The sequence below is a fragment of the Zootoca vivipara genome, chromosome 3 (assembly GCF_963506605.1).
Source record: "Zootoca vivipara chromosome 3, rZooViv1.1, whole genome shotgun sequence".
NCBI classification, from domain to species: Eukaryota; Metazoa; Chordata; class Lepidosauria; order Squamata; family Lacertidae; genus Zootoca; species Zootoca vivipara.
In genome coordinates, this window is record NC_083278.1 from 100,475,083 (window position 1) to 100,501,424 (window position 26,342).

A 26,342-nucleotide genomic window follows, 5' to 3' on the forward strand; every position below is an offset into this window, starting at 1 on the left:
GAACCTACAGTGACCCAATGATTGCCATCTGCTCTCTCCTCAGCTATTTCTTAAGCACTTTTGATTTGTATGCATTTCATGGCCATTATTGAATTCCCATCAACATACGGTGTCATGTCTAATAAAACTGATGGGTTGCTTTCTTTAATGTCAAAAGCATTTTGGCCAGTTCCATCAGTGCATTCCTTCCCAAGCACTTCAAATCTCCTGCTATTCTGATCACGGGAACCTTGATATTTCCCAGACCCGCCCCCCACTCTTTTACCATAGCAGGCCAGCTCATTACTGTGTTTTATTATATTTTCTCTAGATTAGCTGCATGGAATACTATTTGACTTCCCTGCACAGCTTGAGCAGAGAAACCACCAGCCAGATGTATATGATTTCAAACAAATCAACCCGTGAGCGTGCTGAAATGTTGCAGGTATTACTCAGCTGCAAAAACCTGAAAACATAGCCTCTGTTTTCTTTAACCAAGTGGTTTGCCAACCTCAGGCTCATTCCCCCCTTTCTTTGTTTGAAGGCAAAAATGGACAGTTTATGCAACAACAAATCACTGCATCCTTTCTCAGTTACTTGGAAAGTAAACTCAAAAGCCAAGAGGAAAAACACAAAACCTTTTCAGAACAAGATTCATTGTTTTGGGTTAGTCTGGGCAAGATCCATCTCGTCACATCCGTGCCACACATGGTTTCCCCCAGGGAATCCTGGGAACTATAAAGGGTGCTGGGAATTGTAGTTCAGCAAGGGGTAAACAGGAATCTTGGGGGTGTGGACACATGTCTCTTTCTTTCTAGTACCTTTCCCAGGCTTCCTCAACCTCGGCCCTCCAGATGTTTTAAGACTACAATTCCCATCATCCCTGACCACTGGTCCTGCTAGCTAGGGATCATGGGAGTTGTAGGCCAAAAACATCTGGAGGGCCGAGGTTGAGGAAGCCTGACCTATCCCATTTCCCTGTCTCACCACTTCCTTTCCATCGGGGAAAAAATTAGCCAGGCCACATGAGATTAGCCCGAGGGTCACAGTCAACCTAGGTGATTTGTTGATGATCCTGGTACTTCACAAAAACTCCAAGATCTACAGCTTTTCAGAGACAGGGAGGTCAGTAGATAGAACCAGGGCTGGGTTATACATGAGGTGGACTAAGGCAGACACTTTGGGTAATGGAAACCCAAGAGGTGGTTCCACTACAGGTGCTCACTGCTTCTGCCATTGGTGAAGAAGTGGTGGCTCCTGGTGAGTTCTCATCAGTTTTCACCAAAATCTCATAAAATTGCATGTGCTCCATGAGGTCCTGCCCAAATCTCACGTGATCTCATGCACTCCATGAGATTTCAGTGAGAACTTGCCGGAACATGGCACTGTGGCTTTGTGGGAACCACCATGTGACCCAGGGGAGGGAAAATTTCAGGGCAGGAAGCTTTGGGGAACTGGCACCTTCCTGTTTTGCCTCAGGTGGTGAAACAGGACAGGGTGTCCTTGGATAGGACAATTATTCTCAGCGGTATACATATCCATTTCCCCCCTGTCAGAGACCCACCCAGGACAGAAAGTGCCACAGGCTGGGGTTGAATGGAATCTGCCAATTTGGTTTTCTTTCTTGGCCTCATCCTTTCAAAATATATGTTCAGTTTGCCTGCATCAGCTTGTGATATTTTTAAAGTCCTCACCCAAAAATAATCAGCATTTCCATGCACATGTCTCCGAATATACGCATTATGTATGCTTCGTTTATTTATCAAATGGTGTGTTTTTGTATGCTATTTTAACCACCATAAGCATTTTGCTCACACTTGTCCCTAACATTTCCATTTATCGCAAAATTCAGAGAAGTGTGCATTTCCAAGGATAGTTGCATTCTGATGTCCATATTGTTTTGGGTAGTGGAAACTAGCTAGGTTTGTGTTAAAACAGAATTTCACCTCCAACCCTACCACAGGTGCAATGGATACTGATAAGCTGGAACGTGTCCAGAAGAGGGCAACCAAAATGGTCAAAGGCCTGGAAACGATGCCTTATGAGGAACGGCTTAGGGAGCTGGGTATGTTTAGCCTGGAGAAGAGAAGGTGAAGGGGTGATATGATAGCCATGTTCAAATATATAAAAGGATGTCATATAGAGGAGGGAGAAAGGTTGTTTTCTGCTGCTCCAGAGAAGCGGACACGGAGCAACGGATTCAAACTACAAGAAAGAAAATTCCACCTAAACAATAGGAAGAACTTCCTGACAGTAAGAGCTGTTCGGCAGTGGAATTTGCTGCCAAGGAGTGTGGTGGAGTCTCCTTCTTTGGAGGTCTTTAAGCAGAGGCTTGACAGCCATCTGTCAGGAATGCTTTGATGGTGTTTCCTGCTTGGCAGGGGTTGGACTGGATGGCCCTTGTGGTCTCTTCCAACTCTATGATTCTATGATTCTATGATTCTATGGTTCTATCGAAGCTCTGCAAAACCGTATACAGCCTCAGAGTTTCCATACTGAGAAGCAAGCATAGCTGCTCTTTCGCACTGAGCGAGGCACTTCTAGAACAAGGACATCCATTTTCATGATGTGTGGCCTAAGCCCACAGATCAGCGGGATGTCTCTGAGGCAAAAGGAGTCACCTGAAACCTGCAAACAAAGCCAGCAGGGGTCCTAGAATCACAGAATAATTGAACTGTAGAGTTGGAAAGCATCCCTAGGATCACCTTGTCCAATTCCCTGCAATGCAGGAACCATAGCCCAAGAATCCCTGACAGATCCATGCTCTGTTTAAAAACAATGAAGGAAAGTCCATGACCTTCTGTGGTGGTCCGTTCCACTGCTAAACAGCTCTTGCAGTCAGAAAGTTATTTCTAATGGTTAGTGAGAATCTCCTTACCTGCAATTTGAATCCATTGTTTTGGGTCCCGCCCTCTGGGGCAGCAGAAAACAAGCTTGCTCCATCTTCCATGTGACAGCTCTTCAGATATTTGAAGACAGCTATCATATCACCTCTCTGTCTTCTCTGCTCCAGACTAAACATGCCCAACTCCCTTAACTGTTCATCATAAGACTTCATTTCCAGATCCTTTAACATCTTAGTCACCATCCTCTGAACACATTTCCACCAGCAAGGCCTCTCTTAGACAACTTGAATTCCAAGTAATGATCTGAGTTATTTAGGTGCTGCAAGAATTTCAGGGCTAAGCCAAACCTAAGTGCTTAGGTTCATGTTGTTGTTGTTGTTGTTGTTGTTGTTGTTGTTGTTGTTGTTGTTGTTGTTGTTGTTGTTGTTGTTGTTGTTAATCATATGGTTTTTTTGTTAGTTTCAAAAAGTATGTCCTGTGTTTGGTGATTTTTTACAGTTGTTGCAAATATCATCACATTGTTTTAATGCTGCTCTTCTCAGCATTCATTTCATTTCTTCCTTGCCCTCACTGTCCCTGCCCTCATTTGCCCACACTGCCATTTCATGCAATCAGCTGTGATGACCCCTGTGATTGTGCCAATGATGTCACAACACGCCATCTGATGTGGTGATGTCATGGATTCCTGGATTCCTGTAAACAAACTCATGTGGGTTGTCACAGCCGATTCATTGAACAGTGTGGGCGGTGAAGGCAAATGAAGAAAACTGCTCCAAGAAGCAGCTGTAGCCTGGTCTCTCTCTCTCTCTCTCTCTCTCTCTCTCTCTCTCTCTCTCTCTCTCTCTCTCTCTGCGTGTGAAGGATGCATCAATAGGAGTATATAGCATCTAGATCAAGGGATGTATTACATACTACCACTGTATTCTGCTCTGGTCAGACCTCAGCTGGAGTACTGTGTCCAGTTCTGGGCACCACAGTTCAAGAAGGATACTGACAAACTGGAACGTGTCCAGAAGAGGGCAACCGAAATGGTCAAAGGCCTGGAAACGATGCCTTATGAGGAACGACTTAGGGAGCTGGGTATGTTTAGCCTGGAGAAGAGAAGGTTAAGGGGTGATATGATAGCCATGTTCAAATATATAAAAGGATGTCATATAGAGGTGGGAGAAAGGTTGTTTTCTGCTGCTCCAGAGAAGCGGACACGGAGCAATGGATTCAAACTACAAAGAAGATTCCCCAAAAACATTAGGAAGAACTTTCTGACACTAAGAGCTGTTCGGCAGTGGAATTTGCTACCAAGGAGTGTGGTGGAGTCTCCTTCTTTGGAGGTCTTTAAGCAGAGGCTTGACAGGCATATGTCAAGAATGCTTTGATGATGTTTCCTGCTTGGCAGGGGGTTGGACTGGATGGCCCTTGTGGTCTCTTCCAACTCTATGATTCTATGAACAGTATCTAAGCACATACATTTGCAGGGCAATCCTACAGATGTTTCCTTAGAAGCCAGTCCCATTGAGTTCAGTGGGGCTTCCTTCCATGCAAACTGTTATAGGATTGCAACCTAAGTCACTACATATTTGTCTTGCTTAGATGCTGTTCAGCATCCTTTTGTTTCCTAGGGTGCACTAAGCTTTACAACCCAGCAACTGTCTGCCATCCCCCTCCTTGCATTTGGAATGAACCCCGCTCCTGCCACACTTCCACTGGGAGTGTTTTTTTTTATTCAACATCCAGTACCTGTATATGTGTGGCATCTATCAATGGGATTGATTTCATCCATGCTGAACTGGGAATATTTATCATTTAGGTTACCTTGGCATCTTATTCCTCTTTTTTTAGGGTGTGTGTGTGTGTGTGTTAGTTCTTGCAACTGTCATTGCTCTATTAGCCCCATACAGTCACGCTCTGTTAGTGAATCTGCTCTTACTGCTTTGACCAGCTGCTTATCGTCCGTATCATGCAATCTGCTCTATTTATGCTTCATTGTGCTACATCGTGCATCAGAGATTATTTTCCATCCATGCCAATAGCATTTGTGCTCATACACCATACTGTAATGAGAGCGCTCATAAATACATTGTCCTTTCCCCCCACTTCCCACTCTCTTCACAACAATGAAGCAAGAGTCAAAACAACCTTCCAGATTTTAGCGTTGATAATGCTTTGATGGGGGGGGGGTGGGTGCAGAGGGACTCGGGCTGGAAATGAATGGCCAGATTGGTTGCCTTGAAATTTACTCAGTGCCACTTGTATCATTGTGTAGGCTTCAGAAAGTTAACAATACCAGCTGAAGCATCCTTTGCTATGGCTACATTGCGGGGCAAAGTTTTGCAAAGCACAGCGAGGGATCTCCATTAGCAGGCAACCTTGAACAAAAGAGGATTATGATGTTACAAATGTTGAACTGGAACTACCGTAGTGTGTGTATTCGCCACTTACATATTGCCCCCAAACATGTCTCCTAGATACTTTGTCAGAAACAAAGGCAAACGCTGCCTTACTATGTGTGTCAGCAGTATGTGTGTGTGACCCATCCTTGACTGATGGCCATGCTGGCTGGGGTTGAAGGGAGCTGAGGTCCAATAGCATCTGCAGGGCATTGCGGTGGGTACCCCCTGCTCTAGCATGACTCCTAACAACTTGTAGCTTGCAAGGCTCCACAGAGCAGGCTTAACAGGCATGACTAAGCGGTTTGCTGCGCGTTGTAAGAAGACTCATCAATATGATCTCATTCGACAGTCATCAGAGGGTTGAGAAATGCCACAGGGCGCCATACAAAATACTGAGTCCTGGAACCTTGGCAGTAGAGGGGATTCAGTACACATGAGTAGGTTCACCTAGTTCATTTCTGCATTTAAGCAAACAATGGGTGACAGTGGTACACAGCCGTAACGCTGTGCCCAGTAATTCTTCTTTGCAAGGGCGTGGATTGGTTCTCACGTTAGATGCTTTGCTTTGCAACTCTTGCCATTTGGATTATTGGGTGGCGCAACATACCACCCATTAGTGGGACCTGAACTCACATGCTTGGGTAATAACCGTACCAAAAGGTTTTGCATGAATCAGCATGTACGCACAGAGAATGATCGCAATTTTAAGACCGAAGGGTCATGCCAGTTCAGTATTTCTCAAACTTTGCAACGATACCTGTCTTGGGACACTGTCCTTAGTGCAGGCATGGTGAATTCTGTAGCCTCTTGGATGTTGTTGGATTCCAACTCCCATCAGCCCCAGCCAGCATGGCCAATGGCCAGGAATGATGGGAGCTTTTGTCCACCAGAATCTGGAAGGTGACAGGTTCCCCACCTCTGGCATATTGTCTCTGAACCAGCAGGTTCCATATACACTAGCACAGTGGTTGGTGTGTTCAGTTTTGCCAACCAAGCCATTTCCCCCCAAACCATGCTCACTTGCTCATCAGCTGATGGGCAGGAGGATAGGGTTTAGTCCTACATTGGCTGCACAGCCCTGTTCCTAGTAGGTAACAGGATCACAAAGTAGGATTCAATCTAGAAGATGGTGTGGTGGTGCAGAGGTGCTTCCATGATCTCCTAGCAGATGAGTTTCTTCTGTCTAGTGAGCAATGAGGCAGCAGGGAGGGTGGCATGGTGCAAACCCACCAGCAGGCATGCACTCTGCTGGTGTGTTTGCACCATGCTGTCCTTAACCACCACCTCATCCCCTCATGGTAACCACCTGCTGGGAGGTCAGTACTGTCTATATCAGGCATCCCCAAACTGCGGCCCTCCAGATGTTTTGGCCCACAACTCCCATGATCCCTAGCTAACAGGACCAGTGGTCGGGGAAGATGGGAATTGTAGTCCGAAACATCTGGAGGGCCAAAGTTTGGGGATGCCTGGTCTATATGGTCATCATGCCTAACAGCCATGGATAGACATAAATTGCATGCGTTTATCTGACCACCTTTAAAACCAACTAAGCTAACATCATCATTGTATCTTCTGGCAGCACTTTTCATGTTAGGAAACTGCCTTATGCGAAGTCAAGCTGCAGGCTCTCCAGCCCTGCCTTAGGGAACCACTTTCAGTTCTTCTCAAATCTAGATTTCAAAAGATGGTAGCAATAATGAAGTCATATTTAAACAGTTTTCAGTGAGAGAGAGAAAGAGAGAGAGAGAGATGCCAAGGCATGTAGGAATTGTGCCCACCCGCAAACTAGCCCTTTCTGACAAGAATAATATTACTGTGGGATGGAAGTTTTCTCAACCTCAGGATTTAGCCGAGGGAACATGACGAAACAAGACTCGAGATGTTTGTGAGGATTCTGTTGCCTGTCCTGCAGAAATCAAGAGCATGCAAATGTGCGTGTGACAATCCAGTCTGACTCCGATCTATTTAAGTTCTTTAGCTGAGGTGTTGACAGCTAAATTGAACTACTGGCAAGTGCTTCTCGATGACTCTGGAGAGAAAAGCAACCCCTCTCTGGTTTTCAAAACATTTATTAAAGATAATAATTACAAAAGCTGCATAGTTTGAGGATGACTTTCATTTGTCAGGAGAGCAAACAGCAGGAGTGAGCAGCCAAGACAAAAGGCCAAATGTTTCTGGCTGGCTTATCTTGACACATCTGTGTTTTAATAGAGAAGGCTCACAATGCTTATGTGGGATGTTGTCCCTTTTGTTGTCAAAAGATAAGAGATACAGACTAGAAGACACCTTTTGTCCGGTCGGTGTCTGCTGGTATAGGAGGGTGCAAATTCTTGAGGGTCATGAAATGTTATGCATATCCCCAGTGCTTGCATATCCAGAAGCGGAAGTGTTTTGTGTAACACAGAAGTGCAAATACAGTAGTACCTCCGTTTACGTAACCCTCTGGTTACGTAAACTTCGGGATGCGAAAGCGGCAAACCCGGAAGTATTTTACAGGGTTTTGCTTCATGCGCATGCGCAGAAGCGGTCCTCCGGTTGTGAAAACCTCGGGATCCAGCCGGACCTCTGGAACGGATCCCGTCCACAACTGGAGGTACCACTGTAATTGAAGGCGGTTGAATAAAATGTATTTTCCTCAATCTTTCTCTGTATCTTTTTATGGCACATCTACATGACAGCCTTCTAAATTGGTTTAACCATCATGTGTTCTCCCAAGGAATTCTTACAGTCTTTGGATACAGTAGGATGCAGACTCCACCCAGGCCTCAAGCATAGTGTGTGTGCATGTGTTACATTTTACTGGGGTCTGAAGATTCAAAGGGGGCTGGCCTAGGCTATATCTCTATTACCAGGAGGGGAAAAATTGAGGCCCCATGCTTGGGTCATGATGGTAGCAAAGCCCCAGTGTGGGTTGCAGTGTGATATTTCACTAAAGCATGGGTAGGCAAACTAAGACCCAGGGGCTGGATCCGGCCCAATCACCTTCTAAATCTGGCCTGCAGACGGTCCTGGAATCAGCGTGTTTTTACATGAGTAGAATGTGTCCTTTTATTTAAAATGCATCTCTGGGTTATTTGTGGGGCCTGCCTGGTGTTTTTACATAAGTAGAATGTGTGCTTTTATTTAAAATGCATCTCTGGGTTATTTGTGGGGCCTGCCTGGTGTTTTTACATGAGTAGAATGTGTGCTTTTATTTAAAATGCATCTCTGGGTTATTTGTGGGGCATAGGAATTCGTTCATTCCCCCCCATAGAGTCCGGCCCCCACAAGGTCTGAGGGACCAGCTCCCTGCTGAAAACATTTGCTGACCCATGCTCTAAAGCAATCTCCCCCCAACCTGGAGCCATCTGGGTGTTTTGGAATGCAACTCCCATCAGCCCCAACCAGCACAGATTGCCTGATGGGAATGTCATCCAAAGCATCTGAAGGGCACCAGGTTGAGGAAGACTTCTCTAAAGGATCATATATCCTGCTTGTGGGCTGCTATTAGATCTGGCTCCATGAATGCTGGGCTAGACAGGCCATTGACCTGATCCAGCAGGCTCTTCTCATGCTCTTAATGGGTGGGTGTGCATGCATGCATGAATCCAGAATGGCTTTAATAAAAGTTGGTTTGAATGCCAACATGATTTATCCTTTATAGGTAAAGTATGGCAAAAGTATGACGTTAGAGCTTGCTGATCAGAAGGTGAGCTCCCGTTGCTTGGTCCCTGCTCCTGCCAATCTAGCAGTTCGAAAGCACATCAAAGTGCAAGTAGATAAATAGGGACCGCTCCGGAGGGAAGGTAAATGGCGTTTCCGTGCGCTGCTCTGGTTTGCCAGAAGCGGCTTTGTTATGCTGGCCACATGACCTGGAAGCTGTACACCGGCTCCCTTGGCCAGTAAAGTGAGATGAATGCCGCAACCCCAGAGTCTTTCACGATTGGACCTAATAGTCAGGGGCCTCTTTACCTTTACTTTATGGCAAAAGGCAGATCTGGTTGTGGGGAGTTCCATGAAAAAAAAACCCAAAAACCGGAAGGGATAGGGTTAAGTGCTCCTTACCCTCCAGTCCCCACTGAGGCAAATCAGTCCCTCCAGAGCATGCTTTGCCATGAAGAGTGACTTTGACATACGTTTCTGCAGTGTAAATTTCTCGATTGCTCTTTGCTACTCAATGTAGCAAATGGAGGCACACAACTGGGACTGTCTCCTAATCCTTTCAGTTTGGTTCGCTCTGTAATCCTACTTTCTCACTTCGCCTTTGTTTCTTCTTCTGTCTTGTTTATTTGGATAGTGGGCGCCTCTGTCTGTCACGGCACGGTCTTATTCATATCATAAGCAGAGACTGTCTCCAAATGTGTGTTTGCAAAGTAACTGACGTAAGGAAGATCAGATCTTATCTGAAATCCTTTGGCTAAGACTGGGATGGGTTGTGGGAAGAGCAGTGAACCAAGCAGTGAAGGCATTTGACTGAGGGTGCCTGAATCCGAGCATTTTTCTGAGATGCTTGATGTGGTTCGCAACTAGCAAGTGGATGGAAATCTGGCGGCTGGAGTAATATGGCATGGGTATGGGATGGAGTTCATGAAAGCTGCTAAATGCTGAGCTTCTGGAGATGCCATGATGACTGTCTTCCACAAGTCGAAACAAAATGAAATAATAAATCCTTCCAGTAGCACCTTAGAGACCAACTAAGTTTGTCATTGGTATGAGCTTTCGTGTGCATGCACACTTCTTCAGATACCTTTCACAAGGTCTTTCGGATGTCTTTCACAAGGTCAGCTCAAGACATTGTCTACGTGGAATGTGTGCCTGAACTCTGGCCATGCCTCTTGCTTGTCTTGATGGAAGATAGAGAGGTTATAGAATCAGAGAATTATAGAATTGAAGGGACCCTGAGGGTCGTCTGGTCCAACCCCCTGCAATGCAGGAATCTCAACTAAAGCATCCATGGCAGATGGCCATCCAACCTCAGCTTAAAATCATCCAATGAAGGAGAGCCTACGATCTCCATTCCCCTGTCAAACAATTCACAGTTAGAAAGCTCTTCCTGATCTTTAGACAGAATCTCCTTTCTTGTAATTTGAAGCCATTGGCTACTTCCCTGTTTAGGGAAGCTTTTAATGTTTGATGGATTTCTGTATTTTAGAATTTCTGTTTTTTTGGAAGCCGCCCAGAGTGGCTGGGGGAACCCGGCCAGATGGGCGGGGTATAAATAATAAATTATTATTATTATTATTATTACTCTCCAGAGCCGGAGAAAACAAACTTGCTCCATCTTCCATGTCATAGCCCTTGAGATATTTGAAGATGGCAATCATATCTCCTCTCAGTCTCCTCTTTTCCAGGCTAAACATACCCAGCTCCTTCAACCGTTCCTCATAAGGCTTGGTTTCCAGACCTTTGGTCATTTTGCTTGTCCTTCTCTGCACATGTTCCAGCTAGTCAACATCCATCCTAAATTGTGGCACCCAGAAATGGACACAGTATTCCAGGTGTGGTCTGACCGAGGTAGAATAAAGCAGTACCATTACTTCCCTTTACCTGAATACTATGCTTCTGTTGTTGCTGCCTAGAATAGCATTAGCTTTTCTTTTCTTTTTGCTGCTTCATCACATTGACCCCAAGATCCTTTTCACGTGTACTAATGGCAAGCCAGGTGCCCCCCCCCATCTTATATCTGTGTATCTGGTTCTTCCTGCCTAAGTGCAGAACCTTACATTTGTCCCTATTGAAAATCATTTTGTTAGTTTTGGCCCATGAGTGTGTGGAGGAACTACCTACCCACCACACAAAAGATAACATTTATATTCACTGCTCTGCCCACATTTGCCTCTGGCCTTGCCTGCCAGTGCATGTGGCCCCTGGAAGGTTACCCATGTCAGAATGTGGCCCTCAGTCTGAAAAAATGATCAGATTTTAAGGTGACCCTGCATAGCACCCATAACGCACAGACAAGCCCTTGCTACATTGTGTGTGCATCACATTTATGATGCCAAGTAAGTGTGGAACTATTGAATAAAGCAAACGTGGGGAAAGACTGTATGATGCAGTGGTTAGGGTGCCCATCTAGGACCTGAGAGGCCTGGGTTCAAATCCCAACTCAGCCATGAAGATCACTTGGTGACTTTGGGCCCATCACTATATTTCAGCTTAATCCACCTCATAGGGTTGTTGTAGAGAGAAAATGCAATGGGAAAGTGGGATATAAATGTAACAAATAAATAAAAATAATAAACAAGACTGAAACTCACAAAGCTAGCAGGATTTTAGTTGGGGGGCAGACCTTTTGTTAGGGGTGAGAACTTCAGTTTGTTATGTATTTTTATTGAATTTTATTTATTTTGGGAGGGCAACTGCCCCTCCCTGCCCCCCCCCTTGGTTACGCCCATGGCTATAGCAATGCAGATCATTTTGTTTTGTAGCATTCCCACACCATCCAAGCTGTTTATTTTACTTTAATCTTCCATTTTCCTTGATATTTCTGCAGGCTTGGAGAGATATAAATTCCCAGTTTAATTTCATATCATGATAATATCAGGAATGGGACTCCCAAGGTTTGCACAGAAATAATTGATGCTATTTACATTTCACATTCTAACAGATTCATAACAAGCTCTCCGTAGATTTGCCCTGAAATTGTTTTCCTGTTGAAGTCTCACAACACAGCAGTCGTATAATGACATTTTAATGGGGTCCCCATAGACTTGCGGTGAAATTGTCAGGAGAAAATGGTGATGATGTTAATTGAATTGGGAACACACATTGTTGATCTAAAATATAAACAGTAATTGCTTTACAAGAAGAAGGAAGGCAAGAAGCTGGGGAGTGATTCTGCAAACACCTATGTAAGAGGCCAATTGGGGCTGGATGCAATGTGGGATTATTCATAAGTATACAGAAATGCTGCAAACCAAACCAAAAGTATTCATAGCAAAATGCTGCAGCCTGGAAATCTGAACTTTCATTTAGAAGAAAGAAAGAAGGTTTTTTTTAGCCTTTATAGTGCAAATATAGATTTTTAAGTAGATAAATGGGTGTGTTGTTGTGATAATTGTTGAACAGGAACTGATCGGTAAATTCGATTCTGTTTGCTGAGGCCTCAGTCAAGACTAGGGTTTCCTCTTCTGCTATAGATGCTAAATTAGCATAGCAAAGCTAGGAAGATTCTTTGTGCTGTTATGAGCGGTCATTGCACTTGTCTTGTCACAGTCTCTCTTTTATTTAATGACCATTTGGCTCTACTGTTTCCAGTGCTTTCCTCCACATTCTTGTGTGTCTATCTGACAACTGAGGATAAAACTACGCTTCTGATGAAGTGGGCTCTGGTCCATGACTGCTAATGCTACAATAAATCTGTTTGTCTGTAAAGTTCTACAATACTCTCCATTGTTTCTGCAGTATACTTTGAACATTTGAATTGGACCACAGTAATGCTAAGCGTGATTTCTGCCTGTCATAAAACAGGGCCAATCATACCTCTTTCAACTGTTTTTAATATTCTGGCCTATGTTGTCTTAACTAATTTTAAAACTGCATTATAATATTGTTTGTAAAAAACAAACAAAACAAACCTGCTCCAAGATTTTATGGTGAAGGGCAAGTAAGAAATGCAACTAATCAATCAATCAATCAATCAATCAATATCTGGTCATTAAAACGGTGTTGTCTTTGTCCATGGAGTTTTCTTGGCAGGGATACTGGAGTAGTCCGTATACTTAAAGCTGTGGTTTTCCCAGTAGTGATGTATGGAAGTGAGAGCTGGACCATAAAGAAGGCTGATCACCAAAGAATTGATGTTTTTGAATTTTGGTGCTGGAGGAGACTCTTGAGAGTCCCATGGACTGCAAGAAGATCAAACCTATCCATTCTGAAGGAAATCAGCCCTGAGTGCTCACTGGAAGGACAGATCCTGAAGCTGAGGCTCCAATACTTTGGCCACCTCATGAGAAGAGAAGACTCCCTGGAAAAAACCCTGATGTTGGGAAAGATTGAGGGCACAAGGAGAAGGGGACGACAGAGGACAAGATGGTTGGACAGTGTTCTCGAAGCTACGAACATGAGTTTGACCAAACTGCGGGAGGCAGTGGAAGACAGGAGTGCCTGGCGTGCTATGGTCCATGGAGTCACGAAGAGTCGGACACGACTAAATGACTACACAACAACAAAATGGTGTGCTCTAATAATGAAGAGATTTTTGCATAGAATTTTGATTCACAAAGTGCCTTGCAACCACGATCTTATTCATCCTTGCCACAATTATCTATGGTGGGTTTTCAGAGTGCCAGTTTAACTAATCATAGAATTGTAGGGTTCGAATGGACCCCAAGGGTCATCTAATCCAAATGGGAAGCCATTTGGGTCATCACCCATTGGAATGCATCCCTGCCATGAGGTTTTGAGTCGGCACCTCTCAGAGTCTTGGCCAAATGCAGTCGCCATGTCACTGGAGCAGCTCAATGCCACCAGTGCATTTAGGAAAGGGATTAAATCAAATGCTTATTGACAGGGTGCCATAGCCCCTGCTTTGCTAAATATAGTCTGATCTGATCAGAGGCAAGTAGCAAAGATAGAAAGTTCTACATATTTAATCCTGCTTGGAAACAAAGGTTTGAAAAAGGCATGTATTAGGGAAAGAGCCATTGACCTTTTCCCTGCATAGCCTGAGCAAGAAGGAGATGTGCAGATCAATGAAGTAAACAAACAATCAGTTGGTGGCTTGATAAGCCGCCCCCCACCCACCCACCCAAAAGAGCCCCACAGTTATTGATCTGTCATGGAATTCATGCAGCTCAAGTTCTTAGACAACTCTGTGGCTGCACAATAGCACACACCATAGGAGCTTGATAACTCAGGGGATTAGTAAGGAGATATAATACAAAGGACTTTGAATATCTTAGTCGCCAGGGTTAGAGTGGGCATGCAAGGGCTTTCTAGGAAACTGGGATCCAGAGCCACTGGGCTACCTTAGCGTGGCCTTCTAGAGATGGGGGAAAGGAAATCAGTTTGCATTTTCATGTGGACCTATACTTATATTTAAACCATAGCAAGATTCAACTAAGTTGCTGCATGCACATAATGAGGTCCAATCCTGCCTGCCACAATACTTCCCTCCTCTCCCTCTGCATCCCATAAATCTGCTCCAGAGTGTTGGAGGCACTCCCAACACAGGGTTAGGGGTGCAGGGCCAGGGACGGACCTGTTGGGCATTCAGTTCCACCTTAAGGACAGGCGTGTAGCTGTTGCATGTCACATGTCTGTCTGCACTTCCATTGTATATTGCTTTTTTTTTGTTGCTCTGCTGTGCTGATGAAGAAGGAGAGGACATGTTTTTCTCTCTCCTGAGATAAGCTTAATAAACGCCTGTAAATATGCCAACCCGTCTCTCTCTCTCTCTCTCTCTCTCTCTCTCTCTCTCTCTCTCTCTCTCTCTCTCTCTCTCTCTCTCTCTCTCTCTCCCTCTCTCTCTCCCTCTCTCTCTCTCTCTCTCTCCGTCCGCTCAAGCTATGTGAACTCTGCAACAGCGTACATAGGCTCTCAGAGTCTAGTTGATATCTCCTGGCTGCACCGGAGGGTTGAGACACGGAGCCCTGGCATCTCCATGGTGTTTGCCAACAGGACTTACATTCTGGGGCCTTGAAGCTTGAACTGTCGGGGGGGGGGCTTCACAACCAGAATCAAGGTCTGGGTAACCCACTGTTATCTTCTTCAATAGGGTTGTTGCACGACAGGTCTCTCCACCTTTACAACATCTGTGCTTTTGTTGTTTAGTCGTTTAGTCATGTCCAACTCTTCATGACCCCATGGACCAGAGCATACCAGGCACTCCTGTCTTCCACTGCCTCCCGCAGTTTGGTCAAACTCATGTTCGTAGCTTCGAGAACACTGTCCAACCATCTTGTCCTCTGTTGTCCCCTTCTCCTTGTGCCCTCAATCTTTCCCAACATCAGGGTCTTTTCCAGGGAGTCTTCTCTTCTCATGAGGTGGCCAAAGTATTGTAGCCTCAGCTTCACGATCTGTCCTTCCAGTGAGCACTCAGGGCTGATTTCCTTCAGAATGGATAGGTTTGATCTTCTTGCAGTCCATGGGACTCTCAAGAGCAGGGGTCCCCAGACTATGGCCCAGGGGCCACATACAGCCCCCAAGGCTCTTTTATGCGGCCCCCAGGGACCCCCGCCACCCACTGCCGCCGCCCGCTCTTACCGGCGCAGTGCGGCACGGCTGCCGACTTCTGACCCGGAAAAGCGACGGAAATAGCTTGTGCACACGTGCAAGCGTGATTTCCAGTGTACTTCCAGGTCGGAGGAGGCTTCTGCACATGCGCACAAGCTATTTCCGGCGCTTTCCAGGTCGGGAGTGTGCCAGAAATAGCGTTTGCACATGCACATGGGCGCACTCAGCCATGCGCTCCCACGTCCCCGCACACACTCCCCCACCCTCCGGCCCACCACGCAGTCAGCGCGACGGGCATCCGGCCCAAAGCCGGGTAAGTTTGGGGACCCCTGCTCAAGAGTCTCCTCCAGCACCATAATTCAAAAGCATCAATTCTTCAGTGATCAGCTTTCTTTAAGGTCTAGCTCTCACTTCCATACATACTACTGGGAAAACCATAGCTTTAACTATACAGACCTTTGTCGGCAAGGTGATGTCTCTGCTTTTTAAGATGCTGTCTAGGTTTGTCATTGCTTTTCTCCCAAGAAGCAGGCGTCTTTTAATTTTGTGACTGCTGTCACCATCTGCAGTGATCATGGAACCGAAGAAAGGAGTATGACAAGGCTGTATATTGTCTCCCTGCTTATTTAACTTACATGCAGAATTCATCATGCGAAAGGCTGGACTGGATGAATCCCAACCCGGAATAAGATTGCCGGAAGAAATATCAACAACCTCAAATATGCTGATGACACAACCTTGATGGCAGAAAGTGAGGAGGAATTAAAGAACCTTTTAATGAGGGTGAAAGAGGATAGCGCAAAATATGGTCTGAAGCTCAACATCAAAAAAACCAAGATCATGGCCACTGGTCCCATCACCTCCTGGCAAATAGAAGGGGAATAATTGGAGGCAGTGAGAGATTTTACTTTCTTGGGTTCCATGATCACAACATCTGTGCTACTGACTGTCAAACTTTGGGATTGTTGAAATACACACAACAAAAAACGAATCAATTTGAATCGGGCCACTTATATTGGGTCTGCTAGACCCCAAAATTTTAAGAAATTTTAAGAAATCAGGCAGCTTAAGTTTCCTAGTAGATCTGCCCTTGTGCAGGGGGCACGAAGGGGATGAAAGTCCCATTGCAGAAGCAGACATTGTTCCCCTAGTGCAGGGATGTCCAACAAGTTGATCGTGATCTACTGGTCCATCGCAGGATGTCCCTGGTCGATCCTGGGACACCGATTGCACCCCCCCCAAAAAGCTCAAAAACTTTGGCTCACCCCCCCCAAAAGCTCAACAACTTCAATGAAGCTTCCCCAAATAAAGTTCAACAACTCTGGGCAATCCAATGGGTAGATCACTGCCAGTTTTTTCCCCCAGTGGGAGTAGATCGCAGTTTCTTGGAAGTTGGACACCCCTGCCCTAGTGCATACTCACTTAGTTGGATTACACTTTAAGGGTTTAGTATTAGTCCTATTCAAAGTAAGCCCATTGGAAATAATAGGCATGACCAACTGAGGTCTATTAATTTCAGTGGGTCTGCTCTGAGTATAACTTAGTGGGATGCAACCCTAAATTTGCACGAATGTGTCTAAATTAGTATGTACAAATTTGAAATATACTCGGAGTCGAGAGTGAATTTCATGTTCTTTATTCAGCTCATAGTCATCGAGGAGAAGAATGGCTCTTTTCCCAAAACCATCTGCTTATATACATTATTTACACAATGGGCCTTGCGTGATTGGCTACTTCAGGGATACACCTGTGGGCCAATCATGTTGTGGATTGACTTCTGTCTGCAGCCTGATTGGCTGCTCCTACAGGCCAATCAGGTTGCAGATTCACTTCTGCCAGCCGCCTGATTGGCTGCTCCTGCAGGCCAATCAGGTTGCGGATTCACTTCCACCTGGAGTTGGATTGGGTAGCTCCTGCGGACCAATCAGACTGCTGATTCTGAATCCTATTGTTCTAGGATTCAGCTCAGTACATAACAAAATTGGTTGCGAGTATGCATCCTCTCTTGTCCTGTTTTGGCAGGAGTAGTCGGTGGGGGGGGGGGTCCAGCCCCACACTCCTGGCGGCAGCATCACTATTGTACTGTGAGGGGCGCAATAGGGCAGCGGCAAGGCAAAGGTTCTTGGTTCTGCTGGTTCACCTATAGCACCCCAACATTGCCACAGCCTTGGCACACACAGGCACCCTCCAAGATTGTGGTGCTGCTGAGAGGGCAAGTTTGCTGCACCACTCCTCGCTGCTGGTTGCTCCCGTGTTTCGTTGATACAGTCCCTCTTTCTGGTTATGTGTAAGTGGCCAGGAATGCAGGAATCAACAGACAAAGCTTTTCACAGCTTAGAGTTAAGCAATCCCTCCTTATATAGCCTGTTCCACCATCCCCCAATAACCGCCAGCTCATTAGAAGTCTGGCAAACATACACAAAAATACACAGCCAGTCCACCCAGTCCTTTATTTAAAATCTCTGCCTTACAGGTGACTGACAGTGGAGAGGAGGAAGCAAGCTGATTCCAAACTACACTCTCCAATGTATTCGAAAGCAGCTCCCTCCAATTACCTTTGAATAAACCATTGTCCTAACAATGTATGAGACAAGCGAGGTGGAAACGATGAATGCGATGAATGCTTGGCTTCTGGTTCCACATGTGTTTATTCGGAGCTCAATGTCACTGGGCTTAATCCTGAGCAAGTGTCCATAGGATTGCAGTTGTGCAGTGCAGTCCTTTGCATATTTACTCAGGAGTTATTCCTATTGAGTTCAATAGGATCTACACCTGGAAGGTTGTCTGTTTTGGTATGCTTTTGGAGTCCTCTTGAGATATTGTAACCCAATTTTGCGTGATGGCTCCGGAGATCAGAGCGCAGGTTTTCATCTATGCTTGGATACAGCTAGACATAATTTTGAATCAAGATAGTCGAAAACTGTCTTGATTTTAACCACTGCTTTCAATACGGTAAGTATTTTTCTTTGCTTGTTTCTTATAACTCCCAAGCACTGGTGGCTATGAGGTAGGGTTGCCATATTTCAAAAATGTAAAAACCAGGACACCCTGAAAGTTGTTTAAGAAACCCCCACAATTGTTGATTTTGAAATCAACAATTTGAAATCTTGCACTGATAGGATGTCTCCTCCTCTAGGTGGGGAGGAATAATGGGGGGGGGATAGGAAATTGGGTACATGGTGGCATGTGATATTTCCCTTCAAAACTATTTTGGTGCATTATTAAATATCTATACAGTAGTACCTCGGTTTACAAACACAATTGGTTCTGGAAGTCTGTACTTAACCTGAAGCGTACTTAACCTGAAGCAAACTTTCCCATTGAAAGTAATGGAAAGTGGATTAATCTGTTCCAGGTGGGTCCGCGGAGTACTTAAACTGAAAATACTCAAACCGAGGCGTACTTAAACCGAGGTATGACTGTATTATTAAATATCTATATCTGTATCTATATATATATATCAATAATCTTTTTTTTAAAAAAAGTGTGTGTGTGTGTGTGTGTGTGTGTGTGTGTGTGTGTGTGTCCCTGCTTTGCTGTTGCCCCATAACACATGCTGAGTGTGCCTCTTGGATAATCCAGCACTGCTGGAGTTGCTACACAAGCTTCCTGACAGGTGGGATGCTGTTGCTTACTAGGAGGGAGAGCAAAGGCAAAGGAGATGTCTGTTCAGTGCAAACACGCCAGCAGGAGGGCTGCATTGACTCTGCTGGTGCATTTGCACTGTGCCACCCTCCATACCACCACTACCCCATAAGCAACAGCGCCCGCCTGCCAAGAAGCTAGTGTAGCAGTGCAGCCGCCACCTAGCCAGCCACTTCAGCTGCCGGGCGAACCATTCATTCCTGGGAACCCCAACTTGCGTCTGTGGTTGATACAGTTCAGACAGTTAAATCAGATGACCTGCTGTCAGGTAAGCATGCACAGGAAATGCACAGGAAATGAAAGGCACAAATACAGGATGGGAGACACCTGGCTTGAGAGCAGTACATGTGAAAAGGATCTAGGAGTCTTGGTAGACCACAAACTTGACATGAGTCAACAGTGTGATGCAGCAGCTAAAAAAGCCAATGCAATTCTGGGCTGCATCAATAGGAGTATAGCATCTAGATCAAGGGAAGTAATAGTACCACTGTATTCTGCTCTGGTCAGACCTCACCTGGAGTACTGTGTCCAGTTCTGGGCACCACAGTTCAAGAAGGATACTGACAAGCTGGAACGTGTCCAGAAGAGGGCAACCAAAATGGTCAAAGGCCTGGAAACGATGCCTTATGAGGAACGGCTTAGGGAGCTGGGTATGTTTAGCCTGGAGAAGAGAAGGTTAAGGGGTGATATGATAGCCATGTTCAAATATATAAAAGGATGTCATATAGAGGAGGGAGAAAGGTTGTTTTCTGCTGCTCCAGAGAAGCGGACACGGAGCAATGGATTCAAACTACAAGAAAGAAGATTCCACCTAAACATTAGGAAGAACTTCCTGACAGTAAGAGCTGTTCGGCAGTGGAATTTGCTACCAAGGAGTGTGGTGGAGTCTCCTTCTTTGGAGGTCTTTAAGCAGAGGCTTGACAGGCATATGTCAAGAATGCTTTGATGGTGTTTCCTGCTTGGCAGGGGGTTGGACTGGGTGGCCCTTGTGGTCTCTTCCAACTCTATGATTCTAGGACAACAGCTTAGCTATTGCATGTCCATTCAGAAGTAAGCCCCTCCGAGCATATCCCTAACACGCAGATTTTCTGCAGCGCCTGCCTCTGCTGAACACGTTTTGATTCATAGTATGGTATAGCAGGGGCTGAAAAACAAAACGATGCACTTGTTTTTGGAGGGTTATTAATTGATCACAGATGGCACTCCATTTGTAGGCCCTGTTCTAAGCCCCGTTGAAATCAATGAGAGGCCTTCCATCGACTTCCTATGGAATTGGATCAGATCCTATAGCTGTAGGCGCCACGGAAAAGGTCACTTCATTTAATTCCTGGCCTCTTTTTATTGCAATTGTCGCTAAAAGGAAAAGAAATGATTTTTAATCAATGTCCTGTGTTCTTTCTCTTTGCATGTGGCATTCTCAAGGGTCTTTTCATAGGAAAGAAGGCAGAGTCAAGTCATTCCCTTATTGCTTTTCTTGTTAGCGTTGCTAACAGACCAGAAGGGCGGGGTGAGCATGATCTGACCAGGCTGTTGACCGCTTGCCAATATATTGTGTAAAAATCCCAGCCATATATTTTTTTTTAAAAAAAAACCCCAACTAAGTCAGATGTATTTTAGAGCAAATGTTTGCACTCCCATCTTCCATTGAGTTGTGCATCCTGCCCCATATGCACTAAGGAAGCTGATTTCTGATGGGGTTGGGGGTCGGCACTTGAGCTAGCTGGGCTTTGGGGAGGTTGTCTGTATCATGAAAAACTTTAATAAAAAATATTAACATGCAAAGAAAAGAAAAAGCACCTCCCTCGGGCAGTGATACTGCTGTAGAATAGAATGTCCCTATTTTCATCTGAGGAATATTGGAAGACATGTACTAGGCCTATATTAGGGCTGGAGAACCTGTGGTCTTCCAGATATTGTTGAGTGCCATCTTCCTTCATCCCTGGCCATTAGCCATGCTGGCTGGGAATGAAGGGAACTGGAGTCCCACAACATCTGGAGAGCCACATGTTCCCCATCTCTGATCTCTTGAACCAGGTTGTTGTTGTTGTTGTTGTTAATACCCCATCCATCTGGCCACTCTGGGCGGCTCCCAACAGAATATTAAAAACACGATAAAACATCAAACATTAAAAACTTCCCTAAAAAGGACTGCCTTCAGATGTCTTCTGAAAGTCAGATAGTTGTTTATTTCCTGGACATCTGATGGGAAGGCGTTCCACAGGGTGGGTGCCACTACCAAAAAGGCCCTCTGGCTGGTTCCCTGCAGCCTCATTTCTCGCAGTGAGGGAACCGCCAGAAGGCCCTCGGAGCTGGACCTCAGTGTCCGGGCAGAAGGATGGGGGTGGAGACGCTCCTTCAGGTATACTGGTATGAATGGTGCAAAGCAAGGAAATAGCGCTAAGACTTACCAGAAGTAATGATTGCACCAGCACAATAATGAGAAAAGAAGGGAATCGCAGGTGTCCTCTAATTTTTATGTAACTGGTATGCCAAGTTTTCTCTAAGCCCTGAATGCCTGGTGAGATTATTCTCTCTTTTTGGTTAGGGGAAGAAGAAGAAAAAATACCCACCCAACCCACAGGAGAGGAAAGTATTATTATATAAAAGATGAATTGCTTTCAGATTCAATCATCATTCTGGCCGGGATATGGCATCCCACTACCTAATGACAAGCCCTGAGGATTTAGAATAAGTTCAGCAACAAATAATACACTAAAGCTTTAACCCAAACCTGTATTTGATTCAAATTACTCATGCTGCGGTAGCCGAGCTCTGCATCCCTCTCTAGATGTGCTTGATCAAAACTGGCAGGCAAAATACAGTGAGTGGTGACAATTAATCTCTGAGTGGAAAGGAGGGAAGGAGCAGGATGTGGCATAATCTTGCAGGCTTGCTTCCCCCAAGCAGGCTTGCTTCCCCCAAGCAACATGTGCAGCTCAGGTCAACCTACCGCTCTGAACGAGCCACGCAGGTAATAATAATGTCACCTTCCAAAGTTGCCAATCGAGAATCAGAAGTGAGTTTGCCCTCCAAGGAGAAACGCCAGTCAAATGCCGGTAAACGGCTGGCACGCCTTTCTGCAGCAGTGGTTCAACTGGTCTTGTGGCTTGAGTTCCTTTCCTTTCTCAAAGCAGTGGTAATGCCGGAGGGAAGAATATGTCACAGTTTTAATAGCCTTGTCATGATGCTTAGCAATAGCTCAGATAGAAGCGAGCAAAGGCTGCTGCCTGAAAGGCCGGGACTGAATCTGACAAACGAAAGGTTGCAGCTAGGTGTGGGGATAAATTCAGTTTGGTTTATATTTCAAAGCAAATGTCTCTAATTCGCACTTGGATAACCAAAGCACATCTGTCTTTAGAAAAGTGCGCCTCTCTGAATTTTTTGATGGAGTTCTTGAACCACAGCATACATGCAGAAATCTGTATCATAGGAGAAAGTTAGAAGTAGGTAGCCATGTTGGTCTGACGTAGTCAAAACAAAAAATAAAAAATAATTGCTTCCAGTAGCACCTTAGAGACCAACTAAGTTTGTCATAGGTATGAGCTTTCGTGTGCATGCTAACTTCTTCAGATACACTGAAACAGAAGTCACCAGACCCTTATGTATAGTCAGAAGGTGGGGAGGGGTATTACTCAGAAGGGTGGTGGGAATGGGTGATTGGCTGATAGGAGTGGTAAAAGTGTTCCTTAAAATGCATATACGGTGTATTGAAAAATATCATGCATGCATGATATTAGAGGAAGCTGCTTGCAAAAATGGGTATCTCCCCATTCCCTGCCTCTCACACACTAATCTCTGTGTCAGTGCAAAGCAAAAACAGTATGGTATTTCTTCCACCTTCACAAGACTGGAGACAGGGTAAAAGTGTTTTTGCTTTTAAAACAACAGCTAACCATAATTAAAATGTTTAATAATATCAAAATACAGATCAGTTGAGCTCTCAGAACATGCAAAGCAAATACAGTGGCATCTCAAGTTAAGAACTTAATTCATTCTGGAGGTCCGTTCTTAACCTGAAACTGTTCTTAACCTGAGCTACCACTTTAGCTAATGGGGCCTCCCGCTGCCGCTGTGCCACCACCGCACGATTTCGTTTCTCATCATGAGGTAAAGTTCTTAACCCGGGGTACTACTTCTGGGTTAGCGGAGTCTGTAACCTGAAGTACCACTGTATATTTTTCCTTTGTTGTTGTATTTGTTACAAATACCTCAATGAAAAGTATTTTTTTTAAATTAAAAAAGGACATGTAAATCAAAAAGCGGCATGTACTGTGGCTGCAATCCTATATGCAGGTAGGCTGCTCAACTCCTACTGACAGCAAGAAGATTTAAGCCATCTTTGCTCTATGCAGGTTTGCCGCCTACATCAAAAGAGATACTGCTGATAAAATATGATATTCAGCATATCCATTAGCATTCGTTCCAATCAAAAGGACCAGTTTTTGGAGCCATTATCATTAATGCATGGTGACCCCAGATGACACTTTGGTTTCATATAGAACCCTGACTAAGGTTCAACATAAAGCCCTTTTATACAACATTAAATTCAGCAGGAAATCTGGGATATGCATGTGTTTGCATTCACACAAACTAGGGATAGTCGAATTTGTCAGTTTTTATTTCTCTCGCTTTCTTAAATTCCATCCACATTTTCACAGCAATTTCTATTTCTTTTTTTAAAAAAATAATAATCCACATGCTAATTAATCAGCATTTAAGTGCAAATTTCTCCGGGGGCAGAGGAGAGAGAGAGAAAAAGAGAGAGAGAGAGAGAAATGTGCACTTAAATACTTATGCACATACACTTACTTTTGCATGGAGTTTTCCCTATGCTGTATACACATTTTTGCAAGCAATCTCCCGTAATATCATGCATTTTTCGTGTTATTTTCACCCACCTTTGTGCACACCTTTCCCTGATGTATTTGTTTTGTACACCTTGTTTGGTAGGAGAACTTCGTTGCAAAATTCAGAATTGCAAATTTCGAATGATAATCATGTTTTGGTTTAAGAAGCGTGAATTGGGTAGTTTGCTACTAGAATGCAAACAAATTCGAATTTCTCCTCATACCAAAACACTTGCACACACATGCACACAGAGCATACACTTACTGAAATAAAATGCATGCACGCTGCCTCTCTTCAGAGCTGCCTTTTGTTCCAAGCCTATCGGGCAAATGGCAGCCAGCCTGCAAAATCTTTCCAAGTCAGCCTCAAGGGCCTTGTTTGCCCAAGTTCATGTCTCTTCCAAGCAGCTCCCTGTTGAGCTACCTAAAAATCTGCCTGGAATCCTTTACGAGTTTTACATCAAGGTGCGGGCAAGAGATTATGTTACCTGTCAAGAGAGGTGAAAGGGTTGGTACGGCATGCTTAAGGAATATCCACAGTGCTGAGGAGCCAAATGATGGTGTTGTGTATCATTAATTGTTATAAAGTTCAATAAGTATTAAAAAATAAAAAAGAGATGAAAACAAATGATGGTGTTGTGGGATGGGCAATGAGAGGGAGCCACACACTTGGTCGGGCAGATCGTGGGGTGGGAGAGTGGTTTCTCAGCTTCAGAGAGGTGCTTAGAAGGTCTCTAAAGAGAGCACATTGCATCTCTTGCCATGCCATTAGAATACATTGCATTCCATTCTGCATCCTATGCTATGCTGTTGCAAATATTTGCTCGTTGGCACTTCAGAGGCTTTGCATGAACAAAGGTGTTGTGCTCTACATGGGGCTACCTTTGAAGGTGAACTCCGACTAATCCAGGATGCGGCAGCTAGACTGGTGATTGGGTGTGGTCGCCGAGATCATATAACACCAGTCTTGAAAGACCTACATTGGCTCCCAGTACGTTTCCGAGCACAATTCAAAGTGTTAGTGCTGACCTTTAAACGGTCTCGGCCCAGTATACCTGAAGGAGCGTCTCCACCCCCATTGCTCAGCCCGGACGCCTTCTGGTGGTTCCCTCACTGCGAGAAGCGAATTTACAGGGAACCAGGCAGAGGGCCTTCTCAGTGGTGGTGCCCACTCCTCCTATCAGATGTCAAAGAGATAAACAACTATCTGACTTTAGAAGACTTCCAAAGGCAGTCCTGTTTAGGGAAGTTTTTAATGACTGAGGTTTTAATATATTTTTAATCTTTTGTTGGAAGCCGCCCAGAGTGGCTGGGGAAACCCAGCCAGATGGGCAGGGTATAAATAATAAATCATTCTTATTCCTAGTCTTATTACTACCACTACAGGATTCCATGTCTTCAGAACTCTCTCAAAATCCCTGGGTAAGGGTATTCAGTAGCTTCTTGCTAAAAGGGATGCTTTGCTTACCAGTGGGGTAGGAGAGCTAAAAAATAATGCCAATATATTTCACTTCTGGCAACCAAATGGGAAGACAGGTCTAAAAAGCCTGGGACACAAATTTTCATGGCCTAGGAGGCTTAGTTTGGTCTGAATCATGTATACACTTTCAGAGTTAACGCTAATACATTTCGTCTGGTAAATGAGCTCCATAGCCGCTAGAGGGCCATGAATATTTGTTTTTGTGCAATTTCTATGGGAGAGAGGCACTCCTGGGATGTCAAGTTTCCTTCTTCCTTTGCAAGTTACTAGTCCTTATGGCATAAGGATTAGAAACTTGCAAAAAGGAAAGAAGCTAACACCCATAGCTGCCAAGTCTCCCATATTCCCCGGGAAACCCCCATTTTTCTAGCTGTTCTCAGCTGAAAAAACGGATTTTTTGTTTTTCCCCGGTTTATTCTGGCGCGGTGGCCATTTTGGAACTGGGCGGAGCATGCTCAGAAGCAAATTTTGATGCAGCTCTGCCCAGTTCCAAAATGGCTGCAGTGCGACTTCTGGCGTGGCAGCCATTTTGAAACTGGGCAAAGCAGCATCAAAAGTCACTTCTGAGCATGCTCTGCCCAGTTCCAAAATGGCGGCAGCGCTACTTCCGGTCCGGTCCCTTATTTCTCCCACAGGAACTTGGTAGGTATGCTAACACCTCAAGGCTTCAGCCATTCTTGGAAATGAATGAACAATGCCTTCTGAATGGGACAAGGGGGAATAAGGTTTCCGGTGATCTGGAAAGGGCTTCATTGTCCTTTGCAAGATTAGCAGAGCCATAATGAACTACGGTATGTGAGATACGGGAAATCATGGTCATAAAGTGGCTCAATTTACATAAATTGCAGAGGTTGCAGAATTGAGCCCGCCTGGATATGGCATTTTTAAGGATTGGGCACATACTGTTGTTGTACATGTATCAATATGCACATGATGGGCCAGAAATGCCTCGTTTTTCATTTTTAATGAAGTATGTCAGTTGTATTTGGTAACTTGGAACTGG